Genomic DNA, 20,556 nt, shown 5'->3' on the forward strand with positions numbered 1-20,556 from the left:
GCTGCTAACATGGACCTGGCTGAATGCAGCAGATGGAATCATGGAATCACAGAATCCTTTCTGTTGGAAAAGACCTCTGAGCTCATCCAGTCCAGCCGGTCACCCAGCAGTGTCGAGCCCAGCACTAAACCACGTCCCTGAAGTGCCAAGGCCTGGACAACAGCCCTGAGTGAGGCCCTGAGCCAAAGGTGGCCTCTGGATGAACCTTCCAACCAAAGGTTATCTTTGCATCTGCTCACTTGTCACTGTAGAGCAGGACGGGAACGAAAATGACTCCAAATCAAAGGCAAAGAGAATGAACTCCGATCTATTTCAAATGCACCGCTCCATTTATAGAGAACATTGTGTGGACTGATTTCATTGGTCTTAGAGTAAAAACATCTCACACCACTGGTGTGCAGTGAATGACGCACGGTGGCAGAACCTATCTATAAACAATGTGAACAACAAGATAGATTAGAGAATTATTTACATTCTTTCCCAACTGTCTCCCAGGCTCTCGCCTGGTTAGAAAACCTTCTCTTTTTCTCTCTGACTGAACTGAGAATATCCACACCCTGCTTTCTGGGATTTCTGGCCCTGCCTCCTGTCCCAGAGTTTGGCAATTCCCCTTGCACAGCGTGCTGAGCTCTCCATGACCAGCTCGAGAGGTTTCTCAGCTGTTGCGTCCTGTGGCATGGCACAAGAATCTGCCTCCAATTAGCTCGGGAGCGCAGCTCCAGACACATGGGTTTGGTTGAGTAAATGCTATTTGTTTGGTGGGTAATGATGTTTTTCTAAGCTTATGCTTTATTCATAGCATGAGTGACATTTCTGCAAGAGGTAGTGATGTGTCTCTGGGTCTTAGTTCTGTTCTGGTTTTGGAAAATACACTTCAAACAGCTATAGCATTACACATTAGATAACCGGCGTATGAGTAAAATTACAGTAATAACTAGGGGCTTATGAATTAAATGAAATAAATATAGACACTAGGTTTTAAAAACAACAGGCCTTTACTATGATGAAAGGAATAATTTAGATTCAAGGGTGGAATAGATCTTGGGTTTGAATTTAATTATATGTTACAGTTTTGCAATTATCATTGTTGGATTACTCATGGGATTAAAATGCACATCTTTTAAAATGAAAGGTAGAAATATAGCTTTTTAAACATTTCATTTCAAGATCATTAGGTACATTATTACCTCAGCTACAAGACAATTTCATTTTTGCTCTGATCCTCTTTGATTTCTAACAGATAGGAAACAGCCTTCAGTAGTCTCTCTTCATTGTGTTTCTTTTTCTGTATTCCCATGTCTTGGACTAAATTGCTTCTATTGAAGATCTGCAGTGGCCCAAATGACCATATTTGAGCTCTGAATTTGTTGTATCTCTCTTCCTGTTTTTTCTTTTGGCCTGTTTTCAGATTAATAATGTGAGACTAGATAAGCTTCATGGAAAAAAAAGAGTCTATTTCATCATGTTAACCCAATAATACTATCAGGCAGCATCAAACAAAAAAGCTGTGTGTTTCTCCAGAGCCCTGAGATGAATACCTTTTTTGAAACATGGAGATTTATATTCCTGTGGGAATGTAAGTGATATCAAGGGCAGCAGATTTTGAGTGCAGCTGTTTTTACCATTAACAGAGGTAAGTATTTGAAGGAATTTTGATATTTCAGCCATGGTTTATTATCAAGGGTCTCTTGTGTGAAATATGCCAACCAGAACATAGATGACCATTGATTGCTACATTTGGCTTCATTAAAAAAAAAAAAAAAAGGAAGAAATTTCTTAAATGCATTATGTTTTTAATATTTAAGAAGTAAGTTCATGGAAACCTGGAAACTCATACTCAGGTGCTGTGAATCACAAGAGTTTCTTGTGGAACAAAGCACAGCCATCTATACTGTGTGTGTATATGAGTGTGCGTGGGTTACTTTTTTGTGAATCGTGAATCTTTTCTATCTTTAGATTGTTATTAATAGAAGAACTTTAAAATTCCTTTCACATTGATAGCCAGAATTTTGGATCAAATACATAGAAAGAAATACAGAAGTGTGGGCATTTCTGAGGTTCTAGAGTTCCCCATATGACCAAGCAGTAGAGTTTATAATCTCTGTATTTTAACTTTCCTTGTCCGGTAATATGGACTAGAAAAATAAGATTTGTATATAGAGTCTAAAAGCATAGAAGATTAATAGTTTGAAGTACTGCCTTCAGCTTTCACAAAATTCATGGAGAAGTGAAGACTAACAACATTAAGGAGGTGTTCAATAGCTCTGTGTGATTGACCAAAGCAGTTTCATTAGATTTTCTTTTCCCTCTTTTTTTTTTTAATAATTTAAGCTGTGCTTTTGCCAAATACCAGTCTCAGAACTTTGCACCCTACATTCTGACAAGAGGCAGCAGTATAAAAGAGGTGGGAAGAGAGGCTTTAGCAATATATTTTCTCCTTTTGCCATTCTCCCAAGGCAAAACCTGGAGTCTTTCTGAAGCCATTGGCCAGCATTTACTCTTAATCTCCAGCCTGTATCTACATATTAATTTTTTAAAAATTGTATTCAATGGATCATGTAAATAAGTCTGCTGTCCAGCAATTATTCATGTAAGATGCAATGCAACCAAATTATATTGTGATTTTCCTATTGCAAAATCTTGTCCTTTTTAAAAAAATTACTAATATTTTATTTTTCTGAAGGCAGAGTGGATGCAGACAATGTACCTGCCAAAGTCAGAGAGATTGCAGACAGGGTTTCCAGCTTTTAAGTTTCCAGGGCTTTGTGTATTCAGATTCAGGCATTCTAACTTTGAACATGCAGCCATTTAATCTTGCAAAGACAAAGGTTGTATTGGCATGGAAGCAAATACAGAAATGCACTCTGTAAGGCCATGAAAGAATGTCACTGCATTACAGCAGCCTAACAAGGTATCATACATCAGCTGAAGCATTGTAATTGTCTGTGTATGCACTTGAGCTTGCCCAGAGCGAGGTAAACATCCATATGCTCCAGGGATTACTCATTAAATGAAGCATTATGGTTTAGTACTGAGAAATCTCTGCTGTCCTTCCATTATTTTCTACTTAAATGATCATTTTCTTCTGCATAACAGTAAGTTTTAATTACGCGATTTGCTGTGTGTCTATGTTGGATGTTTTTCAGTTGCTCATGCAGACTGTAGACAAACACATACATGTGTGCAGACACAACATTTTCCCTGCTATAATTTGGTATTTCTGGCACTTTGCAATAGTAGGGTCAAAGCCAAACTGTAGCTACCTCTGGAAAATCTTACAAGTAGCTGTAATTGAAAAAGGCAGTATAACTTTTCTGTTTTAAAACCTAGTGGAGACTTTTTTTCAGAAAATTGAATGCTTTTCATCATTGCTTCAATGTGAGTTTTTGATGAAGTCATGGAACTTTTGAATGTGTGTATTTTTTGAAACAATTCTGAAACTCATTAGGCAGTAACAGAAATGCCATTACATTATCGTGATCCACTGCTAACTCAAAATTTGACTTTTGATAGATGTAGTAAAAAGAATGAAATTATTCTGAATTCTAAGTAAGTAAATACAACTAGTTTGATCCTCCAGGATAATTACAGTTTATAATACTGAATTGAAAAGTTTATTGTGGTTGTAAAACAAAAGGAACTTTTTGATAGGGCTTAGTGTTGTAGTTCTGTGAGATGTAATCCTTTTGGATATTTCCTACCCCTCATGATTCACTCTGTTGCTAATGAAGCTGTATTCTGACAGGCCTTTAAATTAATGCCTATGCCTGTATGAAGCACAAGTATGGAGTACATAAAGTACAATTGTTTTAAGTATTTATATTTGTCTACTGATGCACTAGAATCTAACAAACTCAAAGGAGGAATCCCTTTCATGAGCTGTAAATTTCAAAAGTTCTGACCTATTGACTTCATGAGAGTAAAAATTCTCCAGTGGGAGTAAGATGTTCATCATGCCTTAACATAAAGTCCAGGAGTCAGGGAAATGCCTGGCTGGAATAAACAAGCAGCTCATCCAGTCTGCCATTCTGGCACCAAGGGCGGGTAAGACCAGATGTTTCAACGGAAGGCATAAATCTTCACAATTTTACTGTTCTGTATTGCAAGATGATGTTTCTTACATCACTCACACCTTGAAACCTGAAGATTAAGAGAGCTTATAACTCTTACTTCCTCATAGTCAGTTTATAACATAAATCTTAAAGCACATTTCTTAAATTATTCAGTAATTTTGAAAGCAGATTTTAAAGATACATTATCAACTGGTGCAAAAGTAAAACGCTTCACCTCCATGCTGCCTTTATTAGAGTAAAAGTTGTGAATATGAGAAATCCTGGTCATTTCAGTAAACTAAAAGTGAATTTTACTGCAGCGTGAGAGAGGCAAAGGGCCTTGTCAAGGAGAGATGTGACAGATCTCCCCAGCTGCTGGGTGCTGGGATGCCTTTTCCATCCTACCTGCCTGCAGGTACTCACCAGTTCATGTGTGGGAACCCTTCTGCTACCAATCCTGAGCCACTGATGGCTGTGAAACTGAAGGGTTTGTCTTTCACTGATCTCAGCTCTGATTTTGCCCCATGTTTGCCAGCCTTGGCAAATGCTTACTCTGTTGAATTGAACTTAGTTTGTTCAAAGCTGATCCTGGATTCTCACCAAAGATTTAGTCGTGAAATATCTCGTCTTGTGCAGTGACCATAGCAAGATATTTCTCTTTGGCAGCAAACACTCATTAGAACTGATGACTACTATCACCTTCTTAACTTTCTCTTGACCAATTTTCACTTAATTTCCCACTCACTCCGTGAGACAGTTATACAAAATAAATAATGAGGTAGCATGTGTCATGCAGCTAATGTTGAAACAGTTGGATGAGCATCAAACTAAATCCGAATTTTCCTTTTTTTATTGCCCAATGGGAGCTACTTTCTGGCTAATGTTATGAAGGTGGTGGTGTATGAGGGGAAATTAATACATTATCACATTGCACTATTGGTATTGGAAGTGGTTCTTCACACACTGGGTAGCAGACATATAAACTTGTTTGCCAGATGGTGTTGCAGATGCAAGAATTTTACAGGGGCTCAGAGGGATACTGGACAAGTACTTGAAAGTGATATCTACTTGGGGGCTGCAAAATAGACAGGCCACAATAGGCTCAGGAAATCTCCTTAGCTGAAAATAGATGGAGAGGAGGGGGGGCACTAAGGGTAGGGAAATATCGTATATAAATGTTCTATATTTATTCTTCTTGCTGTTGAAAAGAGACCACTAGACTGGATGAGCCTTCAGTTTTGCCATTACAAACATTTTTATATTCTTATTTAAGTAACAAGTTGTTGTGTGAGAGGATTTTTCTGGAACAGGAAATTAATGTTGAAGGTGGAGAAAACCCAGAACTGCTTAAATGTAGAAAATCAGTAATATCTTTTGTGATCCATATTGCTAAGGAAAGAAAAAGAGAGACAACTTTAATGCTGAAAGAATATCAAATGTGAATACTTTCTCAGTTACTGACTGCCTAAGTTTGCAGTCTTGCCTTTTTAGCTTTTATATTTCACCTTATATTACCGTCAGGAATAGATCTTCATTGTTTTGTGGTGACTTCTACTGGTAGTTCACCAGGTACATATAGAAGGCATTTTCTGGTCTAGCTGTCTGTCTCCTACATCCTACATGCTTCTTTCTGTGGTAGAACTTAAGTTCCGTAACTTGCACTACAGTACGCATATACTATTGATAAAGGAAAAAACAGCTGTAGCACTATGTCTGCTAAAGATATTCTTCTTTTTCAGAAAGCAGATCCTTATGTGGAACAATTAAAGGAGACATGGTCAAGTTATAGTTCATGGGTCAGTTTAGTGTCTCATGATACTGAAATTTTTTATGCACTTACTTTAATCTTGTTTTTTTCATTTGTCTCATCCTTCATTGGGGTTGGCCTTGCATGCTGAATTCTTTTCTTTTTATTGCATTATGGTTTTTAATGTCTGCACAAACTCCTCTGAAAAACAAGAGTGTGGTTGAGGTGCCTCTAAAGAAACAGAGATGCCAGGGCTTGAGTGGGCTTTTTGAATTCACTCACTCTGCATGTCCTGACTACCAGAGCTGGGTTATAACTTGTAAAAGTCACTAGAAACAGCTGACTTTCTTATCATCCATAAAATTTAAATTTGCATCTGGCAGACTTTTTGTTGCCAAAAAAGTTTAGGAAAAAAGTTACGGTTATCATTGTTACTATTGCCCTTCTTAATTTTATTAGGATTAATGATGATGGTGAAAATTATAACTGTCCTTACTCCCAGAATTGCTCTACTTGATATTAAGAAGACCAAAACTCTGCTGCAGTGGTTTCTTTTGCATGTTTTAATGGATAATATCAGCTACAGACTTTTATCAGCTGTCTGAAGTTACTGCTTGCTGATCATTAGCATGACTACAACCCATGAGTTTATAGATATCCTGAAACCATTCAAGAATAAGTTCTGCGAGAAGGTATTTTTCCAGAAAATCTATCTGTAAGGAAAACTGCTTTTTGCATCCTGCCAGTGTATTAGTGGTGTGAGACAATAGCAATTCAACAGTCATTTTCTTGGTACAAGTTATTAGTCATCTTTGTTCTTTTGAGGAGATATTTTCAGTGGTTTGGGTTTGGGTTTTTTGTTGTTGTTTTTTTTTTTTTTTTTTTTTTTTTTGGCATTCATGGCACTTCTGTCACCATCTGGCTTATTCAATTACAGATCTCCAGAATAACAAACCTCACAGTTTGCATGTATGTCTCTGTTTTTCTTGGGGTCCGGAGAAATGTGACTATTCTGCATTTCCTAGAAAGGGAGTTGTGAGACCTCAGCCCTCATTGCACATTACACAGAAAGAATCTGTAATGAGCTCTTTCTGTGCCTCAGGAGGAGCACAAAGCAGCTGGAGCGGGACTAAGAGTCCAGACAGCTGAGCTCAGTGGGGATGGAGGATGGTCAGCACTACAGAGAAAATGTTCGATAGCTTGTCAATTCATGACCCTGAGGTCCGAGAGGCTTCCATTCCCTCGGACAAATGCTGATCCCCATTAATATGAATGGTTGAACTTCATTTGACATCAGTCAGTCCAGGGTCTGAGTGCAAGTACATTATTCCCCGTGCCATTAATGCAAGTCACATACCCCAGCTAGGCAGATAAGGGAAATAGAATTTTCAGTAGTCATTGTTGTTTTGCTTTGCAGTACTGTGTGGAGGTGGTCAACTCCTCATGCGTGATTATCTTCAAGATATTTGTTGCACTTTATAAAGTTCATCGGCAAACTTGTGCTTGCTTCTTAAAAGTAGTCTGCTGTGTCATGTAGCCCATTTGACTGGGTAGAAAGAAGCATGTCATGTTTAAGATAGTGACACTGATAATTAGCTGTTAGTATCTAATTCCACTTCTTTTTTTCACTTCAATTCCTCCTAGAATATCTAGTGAGTACATTTAGCATCAGTTTCCCCAGCAGAAATAGTAGGCACACATTTTCTTTACAATGACTCAATGATGTATGTACTAGTTACTGTTATATTTTAAGTTGAATGTATGAAAGGTATTATATAAGTTTTGAAAACTACCTTAATAGTGTTTTATTCTTCTCTAGGCACAGGAATTTTGATTTTGTATTGTGATTTAAATAGACAATAACTAAAAATGAAGGCTTTAGTTTCGTAATTGGTTGTCACATATCTCATTTTAGGGGTGGTTACCATTTAGTTTGGTAAAGGATCTGAAGACTCAGATTCCTTTTGAACAGCTAATATCTAGTTTTTCTGATGATTTATTCATAGCAGTTAGGTTTTTGCAATTCCTGTGAGGAAATTGCCCTTCATAGGATCTGTCTATGTAAGGTTGTTGTATAATGCATGCTCATTTGCTTAGTTGTATTTGTAAGCTCCAGCTGTGCCCATCACTTGCTAAATCTGTCATTAAAGGATTTTGTTTTTAATTCTGCCTGGCTTTGTTTTCAGATGTCTCTGAATTCCTTCCTGTGTTGAGTCACAGCTGTGAAAAGAGAAATGTCCCTCTTTAATTCAAGGGGTCAGTGGTTTAAAAGCACTAAAGCCTGGTGGGGAACAGCTTAAGGAAGGTAGTTAATCATAGTGATCCCAAGACTTCATAAACTTACACAAGGCTCATCTGACAGGCAGAGTCCTGGATATCTTCAAGCCCTGGTTTCTTTGAGGAGCAGCTGTTTTGCCAGGGAGTGGAATCCTCGATGGAACAAGCACCTGTGATGGGTCTTTGCCACCTGCTCAGCTGTGGCTATAGAAACACAGCTTAATCTTCTTCACCACATTTCTTTTTCTAGCTAAGCCAGCATGGAGCCCAATTCCTTTCTAGTAGTTTTTTTTCCCCTGCAATGTTGAGAAATATTTAATGTGGTAACTACAATGGCTTCCACTTCTTGGTGTCACTGGGACATAATAGACTGGCAGGAAAGAGCTGCTGATCTGGATAGAAAAGAGAGGTCAGGAGGGAACACACAGATGGTCTTGTGTGCTGGGCGAGCAGAAGTCATTGGCATGGTTTGGGTGTCAATAATTCATCCAGTGGCATTTTTCACCCAACTTCTTCAGACTCCAGTGGGGAAATCTTGGAATAAATCCCCCTCTTGTCTCCGTGCAGGCAAAAGCCTTATTTCACATACCATGTTAATAACTTTGACACTCAGCTGTGGGCTTAGTTTTCACGGGATGGGCAAACCAGGACCATGTGGGTGAACTCTACGTGGAAGCTGTGAGATACTGAATTAAGTGATACAGCTAATGCAGTGCCTGTACCTATGCTGTGTGTACTCCACTTGTCCTATGCACACATTGCTGTTATTGGTACAGGGGTTGATTATCTGCCTATGGATCAGTTCTTGAATTGCTTCAGCTTTTGGACAGTGTTATAAAAGAAAAGAGATCCTGTTTTCAGTCAGATTTTAATAGTGAAGTAGTTAATTCGTAAGCAGCTCAGGTAGACATTGCCCTTATCAGAAGAGTCCTTGGGAAGAGAAGGTCACTAGAGAGTAGAAAAAGTCATTTGATGGCTGTCAGACATCCAAGTTTAAGTGGAAGGGTGTTGGATGTTGAGCAAGACCTTCAGTGTGTGATTCAGTTCAGTTATTAATTTGTCCATTAACTGCTAAAGGAAATAGCAGAAAAATTAGGATTGAAGGAGACATGAGGAAGTCATATGATTTTATTTGTATTTCGAAGGATGGATAACTTCAGCTTTGGATTAGATTGCTTAGAGCTATGTCCAGTCAAGCTTCAAATGTCTGCAAAGATGGAGAATCCACAATTTCTCTGAGCTCCTGTTCCAGTGTTGACAATCCTTTCATTCCCTGAGGAATGAAACCTCAGAAGTCCCTCAAGACTGAGATTGCCTCATCATCTTAGGGGACAAATGACTTAGGGGAAAAGGAAATGAGAAGTGTTTTACATCCTGCCTTTTTAATGTTGGACTTCTGGTTATGGAAACTAACTGGTTAACCATCTAAATTTTTTCCTTTTTTTCAGTGAAATACTGGTTCATCCTTGCACACTGTGTCCTCACAAGACACAGGAAAGTTATTGTGATTTTAAACTAAAGTGGAAGTATTTCTGTGTTGAATGGAGGAGGTGATGCATGAATTCTTGGTTTCTTTTTCAGTATGGCTGTTTCAGATTCCAGGAACTGTCATGATAGCACCCCTCATAAAGCAGCTTAAAAATAGCAAAACAACTGTTGCACCAAATATAAAGTGATTCCTGCTGTGTCACAAACAGAAAGGTTTTTGAAGCTCTGAATAGATAGCAGCATGTTGTAACCCTTGAAAATGGTAAAATTGATGATCAGAGGACACAGGGCTGTTAAAGCTTTGATGACCTGCTGTCTGAACCCATACTGGCAGTGTGTTTTTCCTTACACAGCTCTGTGAAGTTCTTTATAGAAAATGAAACTGTGATTGCTTGTAATTTTCTGCAGTTTGCACAAGCACTTAAATCACAAACACTGTAAAAAGTGGTATGTGAGTCATGGATCTCCCTGCAGGAGTTCCAAGTCTGTTGTCCCTGTGGAGAAGGTTGGCTGTGTGACTAGGGGGATGTGGGTACTGGTCCTGACGGCTAGCGTGATGTTATCCAAGGGATGTCATATCCTATGGCAGCATTAAAAGAAATCCAGCTACCTCTAACAAGGATAGAGGGTAGAGAATGGAGACATTAAAGCTTTTAAAGTGCTCAGATGCTGTGGTGATGAGTACCTGAGGGAAACCCATCAAGAGGAGCAGGTCCCCATTGAGTCAATGACTCGTGTAAGCTCACAAGTGGGATTTTTTATAGAGACTCTGCTGATTCTCTGTCACATATACTCCAAATTTAAATGAAATCAAGTGTTTAAAAAAACCAGGAAGAAAGCAAATGTGTTCAGTCTAACAATAAAATAACTGGGTTATTGGGCCAACAGATGATCACTGCTGTGCAGTGTACACGTTCATATGTGTATCAGTTTACATTTTAGCTGCACAAAATGTTGATCCAAAATTAGGTGGACAATGCATTAAAAAACCCCGTCTCCAGTAGACTTCAAGAATATAGTAATGATTTTTTAAATCAATTTGTTGAAAGTGGAAATTAAAATCCTTCCGGCATGTCTTTCCCTATAGTGTAGTTTATATATGAAATCCTGCAGACTGTGCTGCACAGAGTTCACTGACAGTGCATCAAATAATGAGGCCATACGTTGATGAAAGGAATTTTAGTAAAATATGCCATTGGATATACAGCAAACAGATTTGATCAAAGCCCAGCTGCCGTATGAAGTACACATTTTTTTAACCATTACTAAACTGCATTAGCCTGAATTATTTTGAAAGTTATGATTTGACTTCTACACAGCTGACAATAAACTAAATAGTACTGGCAGTTAAGGAAACATGCTTTCAGGATTTGCAAAATAGAAAAAATAAAAAAAAAATTTATTATATTAAGATGCCAACTACAACGTGCAGTTGCCTCTACTCAACATTTGTAACATTCTGTTTTTATCGGAGAGTCTCACAGACTTCAGATTTTTATTTTTTAATCATTGCTGGAGAGGTAAGTGCAGTGCTTGGGTCAGGTACAAATTCTGCACTCAGGGAATGTGCCCCGATAGGGTTTGATCCTCAGCGGGGACAATGCATGGCAGCGACCGAGGGGATTCCTGTTCCCCTGTGTAGGAGTCCAGACTCTGGGTCTGGGCTGAACAGGGCAAAGTTCCCGTGTTTGGACAGGCTCAGGGGCTGCCCCCGGGGAGCGGGGGGCTGGGCGCGGGGGCGAGCGGGCAACGGAAAAACGGACACGGGGACAAACGGCCCCGGAGCTTCAGTTGCAGCGACAGCAGCAGCAGCGGCAGCAGCAGCGGCAGCAGCGGCAGCAGCAGCGGCAGCTAAAGCACATACTCTATTGAGTCCCTCTCGCATCTCCTCTCCCTCTCCTGCTGTCCCGCACCCTCTCCCGCTCTCCCTTTCCCGTTGTCCCCTCCTCTCCAAGTCTCCCTCTCCCCCTGCCGGGCCATGTCCCCAGCCCGCCCCCGGCCCCCGGCGGGGCTGCCCCGTCCTCATCCCCGTCCCCGTCCCCGGCCGTCCCGCCGGGGTCTAGTCTCCGCCCGGCTCTGGTCGTGCTGGCGGTGGCGCTGCTGGGCGGGCATCAGTGCCTGGGGCTGGGGCGGCACCGCCGCCCTCTGGCTCCGCCTGGCCCGAGCCCAGCCCCGGCCCCGACGTGGGCTCCAGTCCCGGCCCCGGCCCCGGCTCCTCCCGGGCCCCGCGGAGGACACACGCGGCGCGGCCGCTCCCGCCGCCCCCGCTGCGGCTTCCCCGGCCCGAGCTCCGCCGCTGTCCCGTTCCAGGGACAGAACGCCTGGGGAGGGCCGGCCCGGGGCGCTCGGGGGGCGCTCGGGGGCCGCTCCTGGCCCCGGGCCGAGCGCTGACAGCCGCGTCCCGCCCGCAGGGAAGGCGCAGGAGGAGGCCCTGCAGGAGCGGTACCGGCTGGGTTCGCTGCTGGGCAGCGGCGGCTTCGGCAGCGTCTTCGCAGCCACGCGGCTCTCGGACGGCGCCCCGGTGAGCGGCGGGGCCGGCGGTGGGCGCAGGAGAAGGGGGCGGAGGAGGAGGAGGATTAGCAGGAGGAGGAGGGGGAAGGAGGAGGAGGAGGAGGTGGAGGGGGCGGAGGAGGAGGAGGATGGGGCCCGGCGGGGCGGGCGGCGCGCTCAACCCACTGCTCTCCCTTGCTTGCAGGTGGCCATCAAAAGGGTGCCACGGAACCGCGTCCGGCACTGGGGCGAGCTGGTGAGTGAGCGGGGCCAGCAGCAGAAGCCGGGCCGTGCCGGCTGGCGAGGAGCCGGGGCCCGGCAGGGTGGGAGCCGCCGGGAGCCCTGCAGGGAGAGCGGGCATGGGCTGAGCGGGGCATGCAGAGCATCCCGGGCTGGCTGAGGGGTTCCCCAGCCCTGGCACGGCCTCAGCCCCACTGACGGCATCGCGCTCCTCCCGCAGCCCGATGGCACCAGCGCACCCCTGGAGGTTGTGCTGCTGGACAAGGTGTCCTCTGGCTGCACTGGTGTCATTCAGCTCCTGGAGTGGCTTGAGCTCCCTGACAGCGTCGTGCTGGTGCTGGAGCGTCCGGAGCGGTGCCAGGAGCTGTCGGGTTTCCTGGCGGAGCGGAGGTTCCTGCCGGAGGAGGAGGCGCGGGGGCTGTTCCGCCAGGTGCTGGAGGCTGTGCGGCACTGCACCAGCTGCGGGGTCCTGCACAGGGACATCAAGCCTGAGAACATCCTGCTCGACCTGGCCACCGGGCAGCTGAAACTGATTGACTTTGGCTGTGGCGCCTTCCTCCAAGACACAGCCTACACCCAGTTTGCAGGTGAGCTCTGCCGGGGGATGCTCCTGGGCATCTCATGGCCCAGCCGGGGTGCAGCCCCAGGGCTCCCCCTATTGCAGCCAGGATGGGATTAATGCTGGAGCCAAGCTGATTTGGGTGGGGGTGTGAGGGGGGCCAGCTCCAGCCCTGCCGACAGCCTTCAGCACCCACTGTGGCCTGGGCTAAGGCTGGAGCTGGGGCAGCCAGCCTGACAAAAACCCCAGTGGGGGTAGCAGAGAGGGGGGTCTGACCCTGTGCCCTGGATGGTTTGGTGTGCAGGCGAGAAGGGCTTGGACTGCTCTGCTCCCATTGTTTGCATTGACTGGTTAACATTTTTGGGGGGCCGTGCAGGCGGGGAGTAGAGCGGGCTTTCTCCACCACTGGATGAGTTTTGCTTTTGTGTGTCATGGTTGGGCCTTCCCAGGATTTCTGCTGCCCTCTTCCAACACCAGTGGCTTCTTTTCCAGCCCCAAGTCTGTACACAAGTCCCAGGTGCTGGTGAGAGGGCAGCAGTCACCCTGTGTGCCACTGGGGCAGCCCCCACATGCCATGGGGTGCTGGGGCCAGGCTCTGGGAGCAGCAGCGTCCCCCTGATGAACTCTGTCTGTGTTCCACAGGAACCCTGTCCTACAGCCCACCAGAGTGGATCCACCACCAACGCTACCACGGCGAGGCAGCGACGATCTGGTCCCTGGGCCTCCTGCTGTACCACCTGGTCATGGGGAAGCACCCGTTCAGGAGGGGCCAGGAGATCATCTGGGGGCGGATCTTGTTCCCACGACGGCTCTCTCAAGGTGGGTCCTCATCTCTGGCCATGGGGGCAATACCAGTGCTGGGAGACAGCAGCAGCTCATGAGCATCCTGCTCTGGCAGCTGCTGAGGAGGTGGCACATGTCCTGCTCTCCTGCTCTCCTCCAAACACAGAATCCATGGGGAAGTTTAGGCCCAGCTCTGGGCACACCCAGCATGGCCTGGGCATGGGAACAGGGGGGCAACTTCTCCAACTGACTGGTGATTTCTGGTTTGTTTCCCCAGAGTGCCAGGATCTCATTAAGAGGTGTTTGTCCATGCAGCCCTTGGACAGGCCATCCTTAGAAGAGCTTTTCCGTGATCCATGGGTGCAGGGTGGTCTTCTGCCCTAGAAGATGGGAGAGATCAACGTGCACAGTCGGATCCAGAGGCCTGGCAGGTAACAGCTCCACACTTGTCCTGGCAATCAGTGGCAAAGCCAACCAGACTGGTTTTGTCCTGCCTGTGTCACTGCCCAGGGGTCATCAGATGGGAACACGCAGCCCTTGTGCTGGAGCTGAGCTGCTCTGCCCAGCACTGGTGGCCACCATCTGAGCTGGTTTTGCTTGTCCTGGTTCCCTGACAGCTGGGGCCCTGGGCAGAACCTTGACAGCCTGGGCTCACCTCAGGGAAGGAGGAGGCGGCCCTGGAGAAGCTGTACCAGGTGGGGCTGCTGCTGCTGGGGACAGTGAGGACGACATCAAGGATGACAACCTCTTCCTCCACCTGGTCACCGGCAGCTGAGGATGATGGACTTTGATTCTGGCGCCTTCTCCAAAGCCAGGCTCCACAGGGAATTTGCAGGTGAGTCCACACGCAGGGGGATGCTCCCAGATTTGGGCATTGCACAGCCTGGCCAGGAACCAAAGGTTCCCCCATTGCTGGGGCGGATGCAGCTGATCCTTCAGTCGGCTGCCAGGCTGCTTTTGGCAGGACTGGGGGGATGGGCTGGGGTGGTGATGAAATGGGAGTGGGCTCCTGGCCCTGCCAACAGCCCCAGCACCCACCGTGCCCCGGGCTGGGGCTGGGGCAGCCAGCCCGACACAAAGACACCCCCATGGTAGGAGCAGAGGTGGGACTCCAGAACCTGTGCAGGGGCTGCTTTGCTTTGCAGGCAAGGAAGGGCTTGGGCTGCTCCACTGCCCCTGTTTGCTTTGGGATCACCGTTATTTTGGAGGGCAGTGCAGGGGGAAGGGAGACAGCCTGGGCTTCCCTCACCTGTGGGTGGGTTTTTCCCGAGCATGCAGGGGTTGGGCCTTCCTTAAGCCCCTGACAGAGATAAGATTTTTGACCTTTTTTCTTGTTCCCCTTTTTGTCTGTAATCTATTTTCAATAATTTGTTGTGTGTTTTTCTAGAGGAAGCGTTCCAGGTGGGGTCCAGTTTGGATGGGGAAATGCTTGGGAGCAGCTGTGGCGTGGATTGGCTGTGCCCTTGGAGAAGGCTGAGGACATCGTTTGGGACCAGCTTTTCTTCCAGCGGAGGATCGTGTGAGGTGGGTCCTGTCTGCTTGGCATGGTGGGATCAGAGCTTTGGGGAGATGGCAGCGAGCACAGGAGCATCCTGCTCTGGGCAGCTGCTGAGGGCTGGATGTGCCGTGGCTGGCTGCAGGCTGGGCACATGTCCTGCCCTCCTGCTCTGCTCCCAAAGGCAGCAGGGATGGGCAGCTCTGGGCACAGCTCTGGGCACGGCCAGCATGGCCTGGGCACCGCGGGCGGCTGGGACAAGGGGACAGGAGCCTTCAGCTGACGGGCGCTTTCTGGTTTCTCTCCTTGCAGCCGGGCTCTGCGGGTGCTGAGGCTGCTCTGGGCTCTGCCAGGGCTCTGCTGGAGCTCAGCACCGGGCCGCAATCAGCCAAAGAAGAAATGGGGTGACCTGCAGCACAGACCTGCTGGAGCATTTCAGCAACACAGCTCAAGTTTGCAGAGTGTACACCTCCAAGGGCAAACATGCCACCACCCAAAAATTAAACTTGTTCAATAACTTCTGAAATGAAATCAATCTGGGATGACCCCAAATGATATTTTGCAGCTTGCTCAAGCTGTAGCTCAGCCCTTCTCTGAACTGTTCTCTCCCCCACCTGCCTTTTACTTCCCAACTGCTCCCTCTTGTCCCCCAGTGAGTTCCCAGCCCATGGCAGTCTCCATCACACTGTTGCCTTCCTTGGTGCCCCTCACCATGAGGAAGGCCGAGCCCCAGGCTTAGGGACTCATCCTGTCACTGGCTGAGGAGCAGCAATGTCTCAGAGGTCCAGTGGGATTTTACTTTCATTCAGAGCTGCTTTCCAGCTCTCAGCTGTCCTCACTACTGAGCTCCCACTCCCTTTTCCTCGTCCTTGCAGCAGGATGAGCTCTGTGAATCCCTTTGAGCCTCTCCACTCTTCCCAGCCCAAGCACCCACCTCAGTTATGCTGAAGCTGCAGCTTCTCTGTCTCCTGTGGCACACCAGTCCAGTCCCCTGTGCGGGGAGCCCCAGCCCCAGAGCACAGCACTCAGCAGTGCACTCCGGGCTGGAGCAGCTGCCCTGCAGCCATGGCTTGGCTCTTTGTGGCAAGGGAATGCTCCCTGTTTGCAGCTGTCCCTGCAGGATGGCCCCAGGGCAGAGCCCAGCCGGGCTCCCACTGCAGCCCCTGAAGCATGGGGCAGACAGTGGTCCCAGAGCTGGGGTTCACGGGGAGCACCCGGAGCTGTGGCTTTCAGTCAGTGTTGGCAAATGTTGTGTTCTCATCTCCTGCAGCCTGTGGGGAAAGCAGCCTGTGCTGCCAGGCCTGTGTGTGCCAGGGGCTCTTGGATGTCTCTGTAGCCATGGACAGAAGGCTCTGAGTGTGCCAGGGGCTCTTGGATGTCTCTGTATCCATGGACAGAAGGCCCTGTCTGTGCCAGGGGCTCTAGGATGTCTCTACCCATGGACAGAAGGCCCTGTCTGTGCCAGGGTTTCCATAATGTCTCTGTACCCATGGGTATGGAATAGCATGGACACTGAAAGTGTCAGTCCCGTTGCTTGCACGCTCCTTCCTTTGTGCACAAGACAAGACATCCAGGCACACCCCCATGTACAGATACATTAAAAGGACAGGGAGGGACAGAGATTTCCCACAGTACTCTAACTTTGGCAAAACTCACCTTTTAGCTGGTGGCCAGGGGATTTTTTTTCCCAGCTCTGTGTGAGAAGGTGTCCAGGAGCTGAAGGAGCAGCATTTAGAAGCAGTTTCAGGATTTCTAGGCAGGAAGTGGAGCTGACAACCATCCACGTAACTTGCCTTATTCATCAGGATGTGCTGCTGGTTCTTTGGGAATATGGCCCAATGGAGAGACGAGACTTGGAAAAATCCCAGCTCTCTGTGGGTTTGTGCAAAGGGGGAGCAGCAGAAACACTTTGTGTCTGCTTTGGGGACACAAGGTCCAAGGAGCTGCGGTGGCAGAGGGTGACCTGGGCTGGTGGCAGGTGAAGTCCTGGTTCATGGCATCCCAGAGTGGCACAGGACAAAGCTCCAAGCACTCCCAACCCCACTGATGAAGTCTTTGTGATGCTGCACATCCTATAGGAAAAGCTGCTGTCACACAATGCACTGGGATTTCTAAGTTTCATTTTAATTACTTTAGGTCCAAGTTTCAAACTGCAATGTTTTTGTTCTCAAGACACAGTCGTGCACAATCCATCTCTCATTCTCCTATTGCTTCAACAACAATTTAAAAAATAAATCTTAATATTGGAAACAAAACCCAATGTCTTTAAAAAAAGAATGCTGGGGTCAGTCAGTAAGATGGATCCAGGCCATCAGAACAGGCACAAAGTAAATGAGTTCTCCTTTTAAAAAGATCAGTTACCTCTTAAATCCAAAGTTACAGAAGATTTCATTACACATTTGTTTGTTTTCTCTTTCATATTTTTCTCATTTTTAAAATTTTTTTCTATTTCTTTTTAGGTAGATAACACATCATGTAAAATAGGTAAGATTTTTCAGCAAAAATCAGATTTTTCAGCAAAAATAAGATTTACAGCAAAATAAGATACATTTCTGATAAACAATGAAAATATTTACTCCTCTGTTTACTTTTCTCTGGATACCCTGCAGTAAAAAATCTAGCAGATATGAGAAGAGGTGTCAAGTGTTTGCTTTGGACTAAGCTGGAGTTCAGCACTGCTGACATCCTGATCCAGCCAAGAGTTGCAGAATTCTTTTGCACATCCCGAATGTGTTTGCAGGCACAGCACCTGCAGTGCTGACACACCAGTGCACGTGAATAACTCTGTTACTCCCTCACAGAAGTTGGGCTCTGCCCCAGAGCGAGGTGCTCCAGCCCTTTGCTCCTGGTTCCCGTGGGGAGCAGCTCCCTTCCCTCTGGCTGAGCTGCTCAGGCAGAGCCCGGCAGCTCCTGGCCCTGCAGGGCTGAGGCTTTTCCCCGTGGCTGGGCACAGACTGATGGAGCAGCACCGCTGAACACGGGCACACACAGGGACCAGCAGCAGCTGCCTTTGGCCACCTGAGGCTCCAAGGCCCAAACTCAGAGCAGACAGGGCTGGAAGAGACTCACAGGCTCCCCGCTGGCTGTGCTGCCCCACTTGTGCCCACCTGGGAGCCCCCAGGGCCAGCAGGGACTTGAGATGGCAGCCCTGGGCTCCTGGAGCTTGTGCAAGGAGCGGGGCTGGGGACTCCCTGTCCATGGGGAGCTTCCAGATGGAAAAGGCTGCTGTGCCCAGGCAGCTCCAAGGGCAGAGAAAGGAGGGTCTCGACCCCTGGATCTGTGCCAGTCCCACAGTCCTGGGCAGCAGCCACCGAGCCCTGGGGGAGCAGAGGGCACAGCAAGAGGGACAAAAGCAGGCAAGGTCAGAGACTGGAGAGAGCCAGACCCGGCAGCAGGAACAGCTGCTCCATTGCACTCTTGGAGAAAGCTCTTGGCTGCTTCAAAGCGCTGAAAGGCGTGCAGGGCAGAGAGGAGGCCACACCAAACACTGCTCCTGTTTCCACAGCCTCCCTTCTCCGTGTCCCAGAAGGAATTGGATGGACTGTGCTCTTCTCTCCGAGTGTCTCGTTCAGCACGAGCAGCTGAGCGCCAGGAGCTGAAGGAGCTGAAGCCTCAGGCCTCAAGAGCTGGGCCTGAGGAGACTTTGTGAGCAAATGAATGCTGCTAACATGGACCTGGCTGAATGCAGCAGATGGAATCATGGAATCACAGAATCCTTTCTGTTGGAAAAGACCTCTGAGCTCATCCAGTCCAGCCGGTCACCCAGCAGTGTCGAGCCCAGCACTAAACCACGTCCCTGAAGTGCCAAGGCCTGGACAACAGCCCTGAGTGAGGCCCTGAGCCAAAGGTGGCCTCTGGATGAACCTTCCAACCAAAGGTTATCTTTGCATCTGCTCACTTGTCACTGTAGAGCAGGACAGGAACGAAAATGACTCCAAATCAAAGGCAAAGAGAAGGAACTCCAATCTATTTCAAATGCACCGCTCCATTTATAGAGAACATCGTGTGGACTGATTTCATTGGTCTTAGAGTAAAAACATCTCACACCACTGGTGTGCAGTGAATGACGCACGGTGGCAGAACCCATCTATAAACAATGTGAACAACAAGATCGATCAGAGAATTATTTACATTCTTTCCCAACTGTCTCCCAGGCTCTCGCCTGGTTAGAAAACCTTCTCTTTTTCTCTCTGACTGAACTGAGAATATCCACACCCTGCTTTCTGGGATTTCTGGCCCTGCCTCCTGTCCCAGAGTTTGGCAATTCCCCTTGCACGGCGTGCTGAGCTCTCCATGACCAGCTCGAGGGGTTTCTCAGCTGTTGCGTCCTGTGGCACGGCACAAGAATCTGCCTCCAATTAGCTCGGGAGCGCAGCTCCAGACACATGGGTTTGGTTGAGTAAATGCTATTTGTTTGGTGGGTAATGATGTTTTTCTCAGCTTATGCTTTATTCGTAGCATGAGTGACATTTCTGCAAGAGGTAGTGATGTGTCTCTGGGTCTTAGTTCTGTTCTGGTTTTGGAAAATACACTTCAAACAGCTATAGCATTACACATTAGATAACCGGCGTATGAGTAAAATTACAGTAATAACTAGGGGCTTATGAATTAAATGAAATAAATATAGACACTAGGTTTTAAAAACAACAGGCCTTTACTATGATGAAAGGAATAATTTCGATTCAAGGGTGGAATAGATCTTGGGTTTGAATTTAATTATATGTTACAGTTTTGCAATTATCATTGTTGGATTACTCATGGGATTAAAATGCACATCTTTTAAAATGAAAGGTAGAAATATAGCTTTTTAAACATTTCATTTCAAGATCATTAGGTACATTATTACCTCAGCTACAAGACAATTTCATTTTTGCTCTGATCCTCTTTGATTTCTAACAGATAGGAAACAGCCTTCAGTAGTCTCTCTTCATTGTGTTTCTTTTTCTGTATTCCCATGTCTTGGACTAAATTGCTTCTATTGAAGATCTGCAGTGGCACAAATGACCATATTTGAGCTCTGAATTTGTTGTATTTCTCTTCCTGTTTTTTCTTTTGGCCTGTTTTCAGATTAATAATGTGAGACTAGATAAGCTTCATGGAAAAAAAAGAGTCTATTTCATCATGTTAACCCAATAATACTATCAGGCAGCATCAAACAAAAAAGCTGTGTGTTTCTCCAGAGCCCTGAGATGAATACCTTTTTTGAAACATGGAGATTTATATTCCTGTGGGAATGTAAGTGATATCAAGGGCAGCAGATTTTGAGTGCAGCTGTAGTTACCATTAAAAGAGGTAAGTATTTGAAGGAATTTTGATATTTCAGCCATGGTTTATTATCAAGGGTCTCTTGTGTGAAATATGCCAACCAGAACATAGATGACCATTGATTGCTACATTTGGCTTCATTAAAAAAAAAAAAAAAAAA

At 46.5% G+C, this 20,556-nt stretch overlaps 1 protein-coding gene and 1 long non-coding RNA gene across 2 annotated transcripts in view; one reads left to right on the forward strand and one right to left on the reverse strand.

Annotated features, from left to right (window-relative positions):
• LOC137467945 (zinc finger protein 436-like) overlaps positions 1-20,556 on the reverse strand; it is a 101,421-nt gene that overhangs the window by 49,369 nt on the left and 31,496 nt on the right. The window lies entirely within an intron of this gene.
• LOC137467946 (uncharacterized) lies at positions 11,788-12,722 on the forward strand. Its single transcript, XR_010995677.1, has 3 exons — positions 11,788-12,085; positions 12,260-12,310; positions 12,515-12,722. It is a non-coding gene; the product is annotated as an uncharacterized lncRNA (long non-coding RNA).

This window comes from Anomalospiza imberbis, unplaced genomic scaffold (assembly GCF_031753505.1).
Source record: "Anomalospiza imberbis isolate Cuckoo-Finch-1a 21T00152 unplaced genomic scaffold, ASM3175350v1 scaffold_89, whole genome shotgun sequence".
Lineage (NCBI taxonomy): Eukaryota > Metazoa > Chordata > Aves > Passeriformes > Viduidae > Anomalospiza > Anomalospiza imberbis.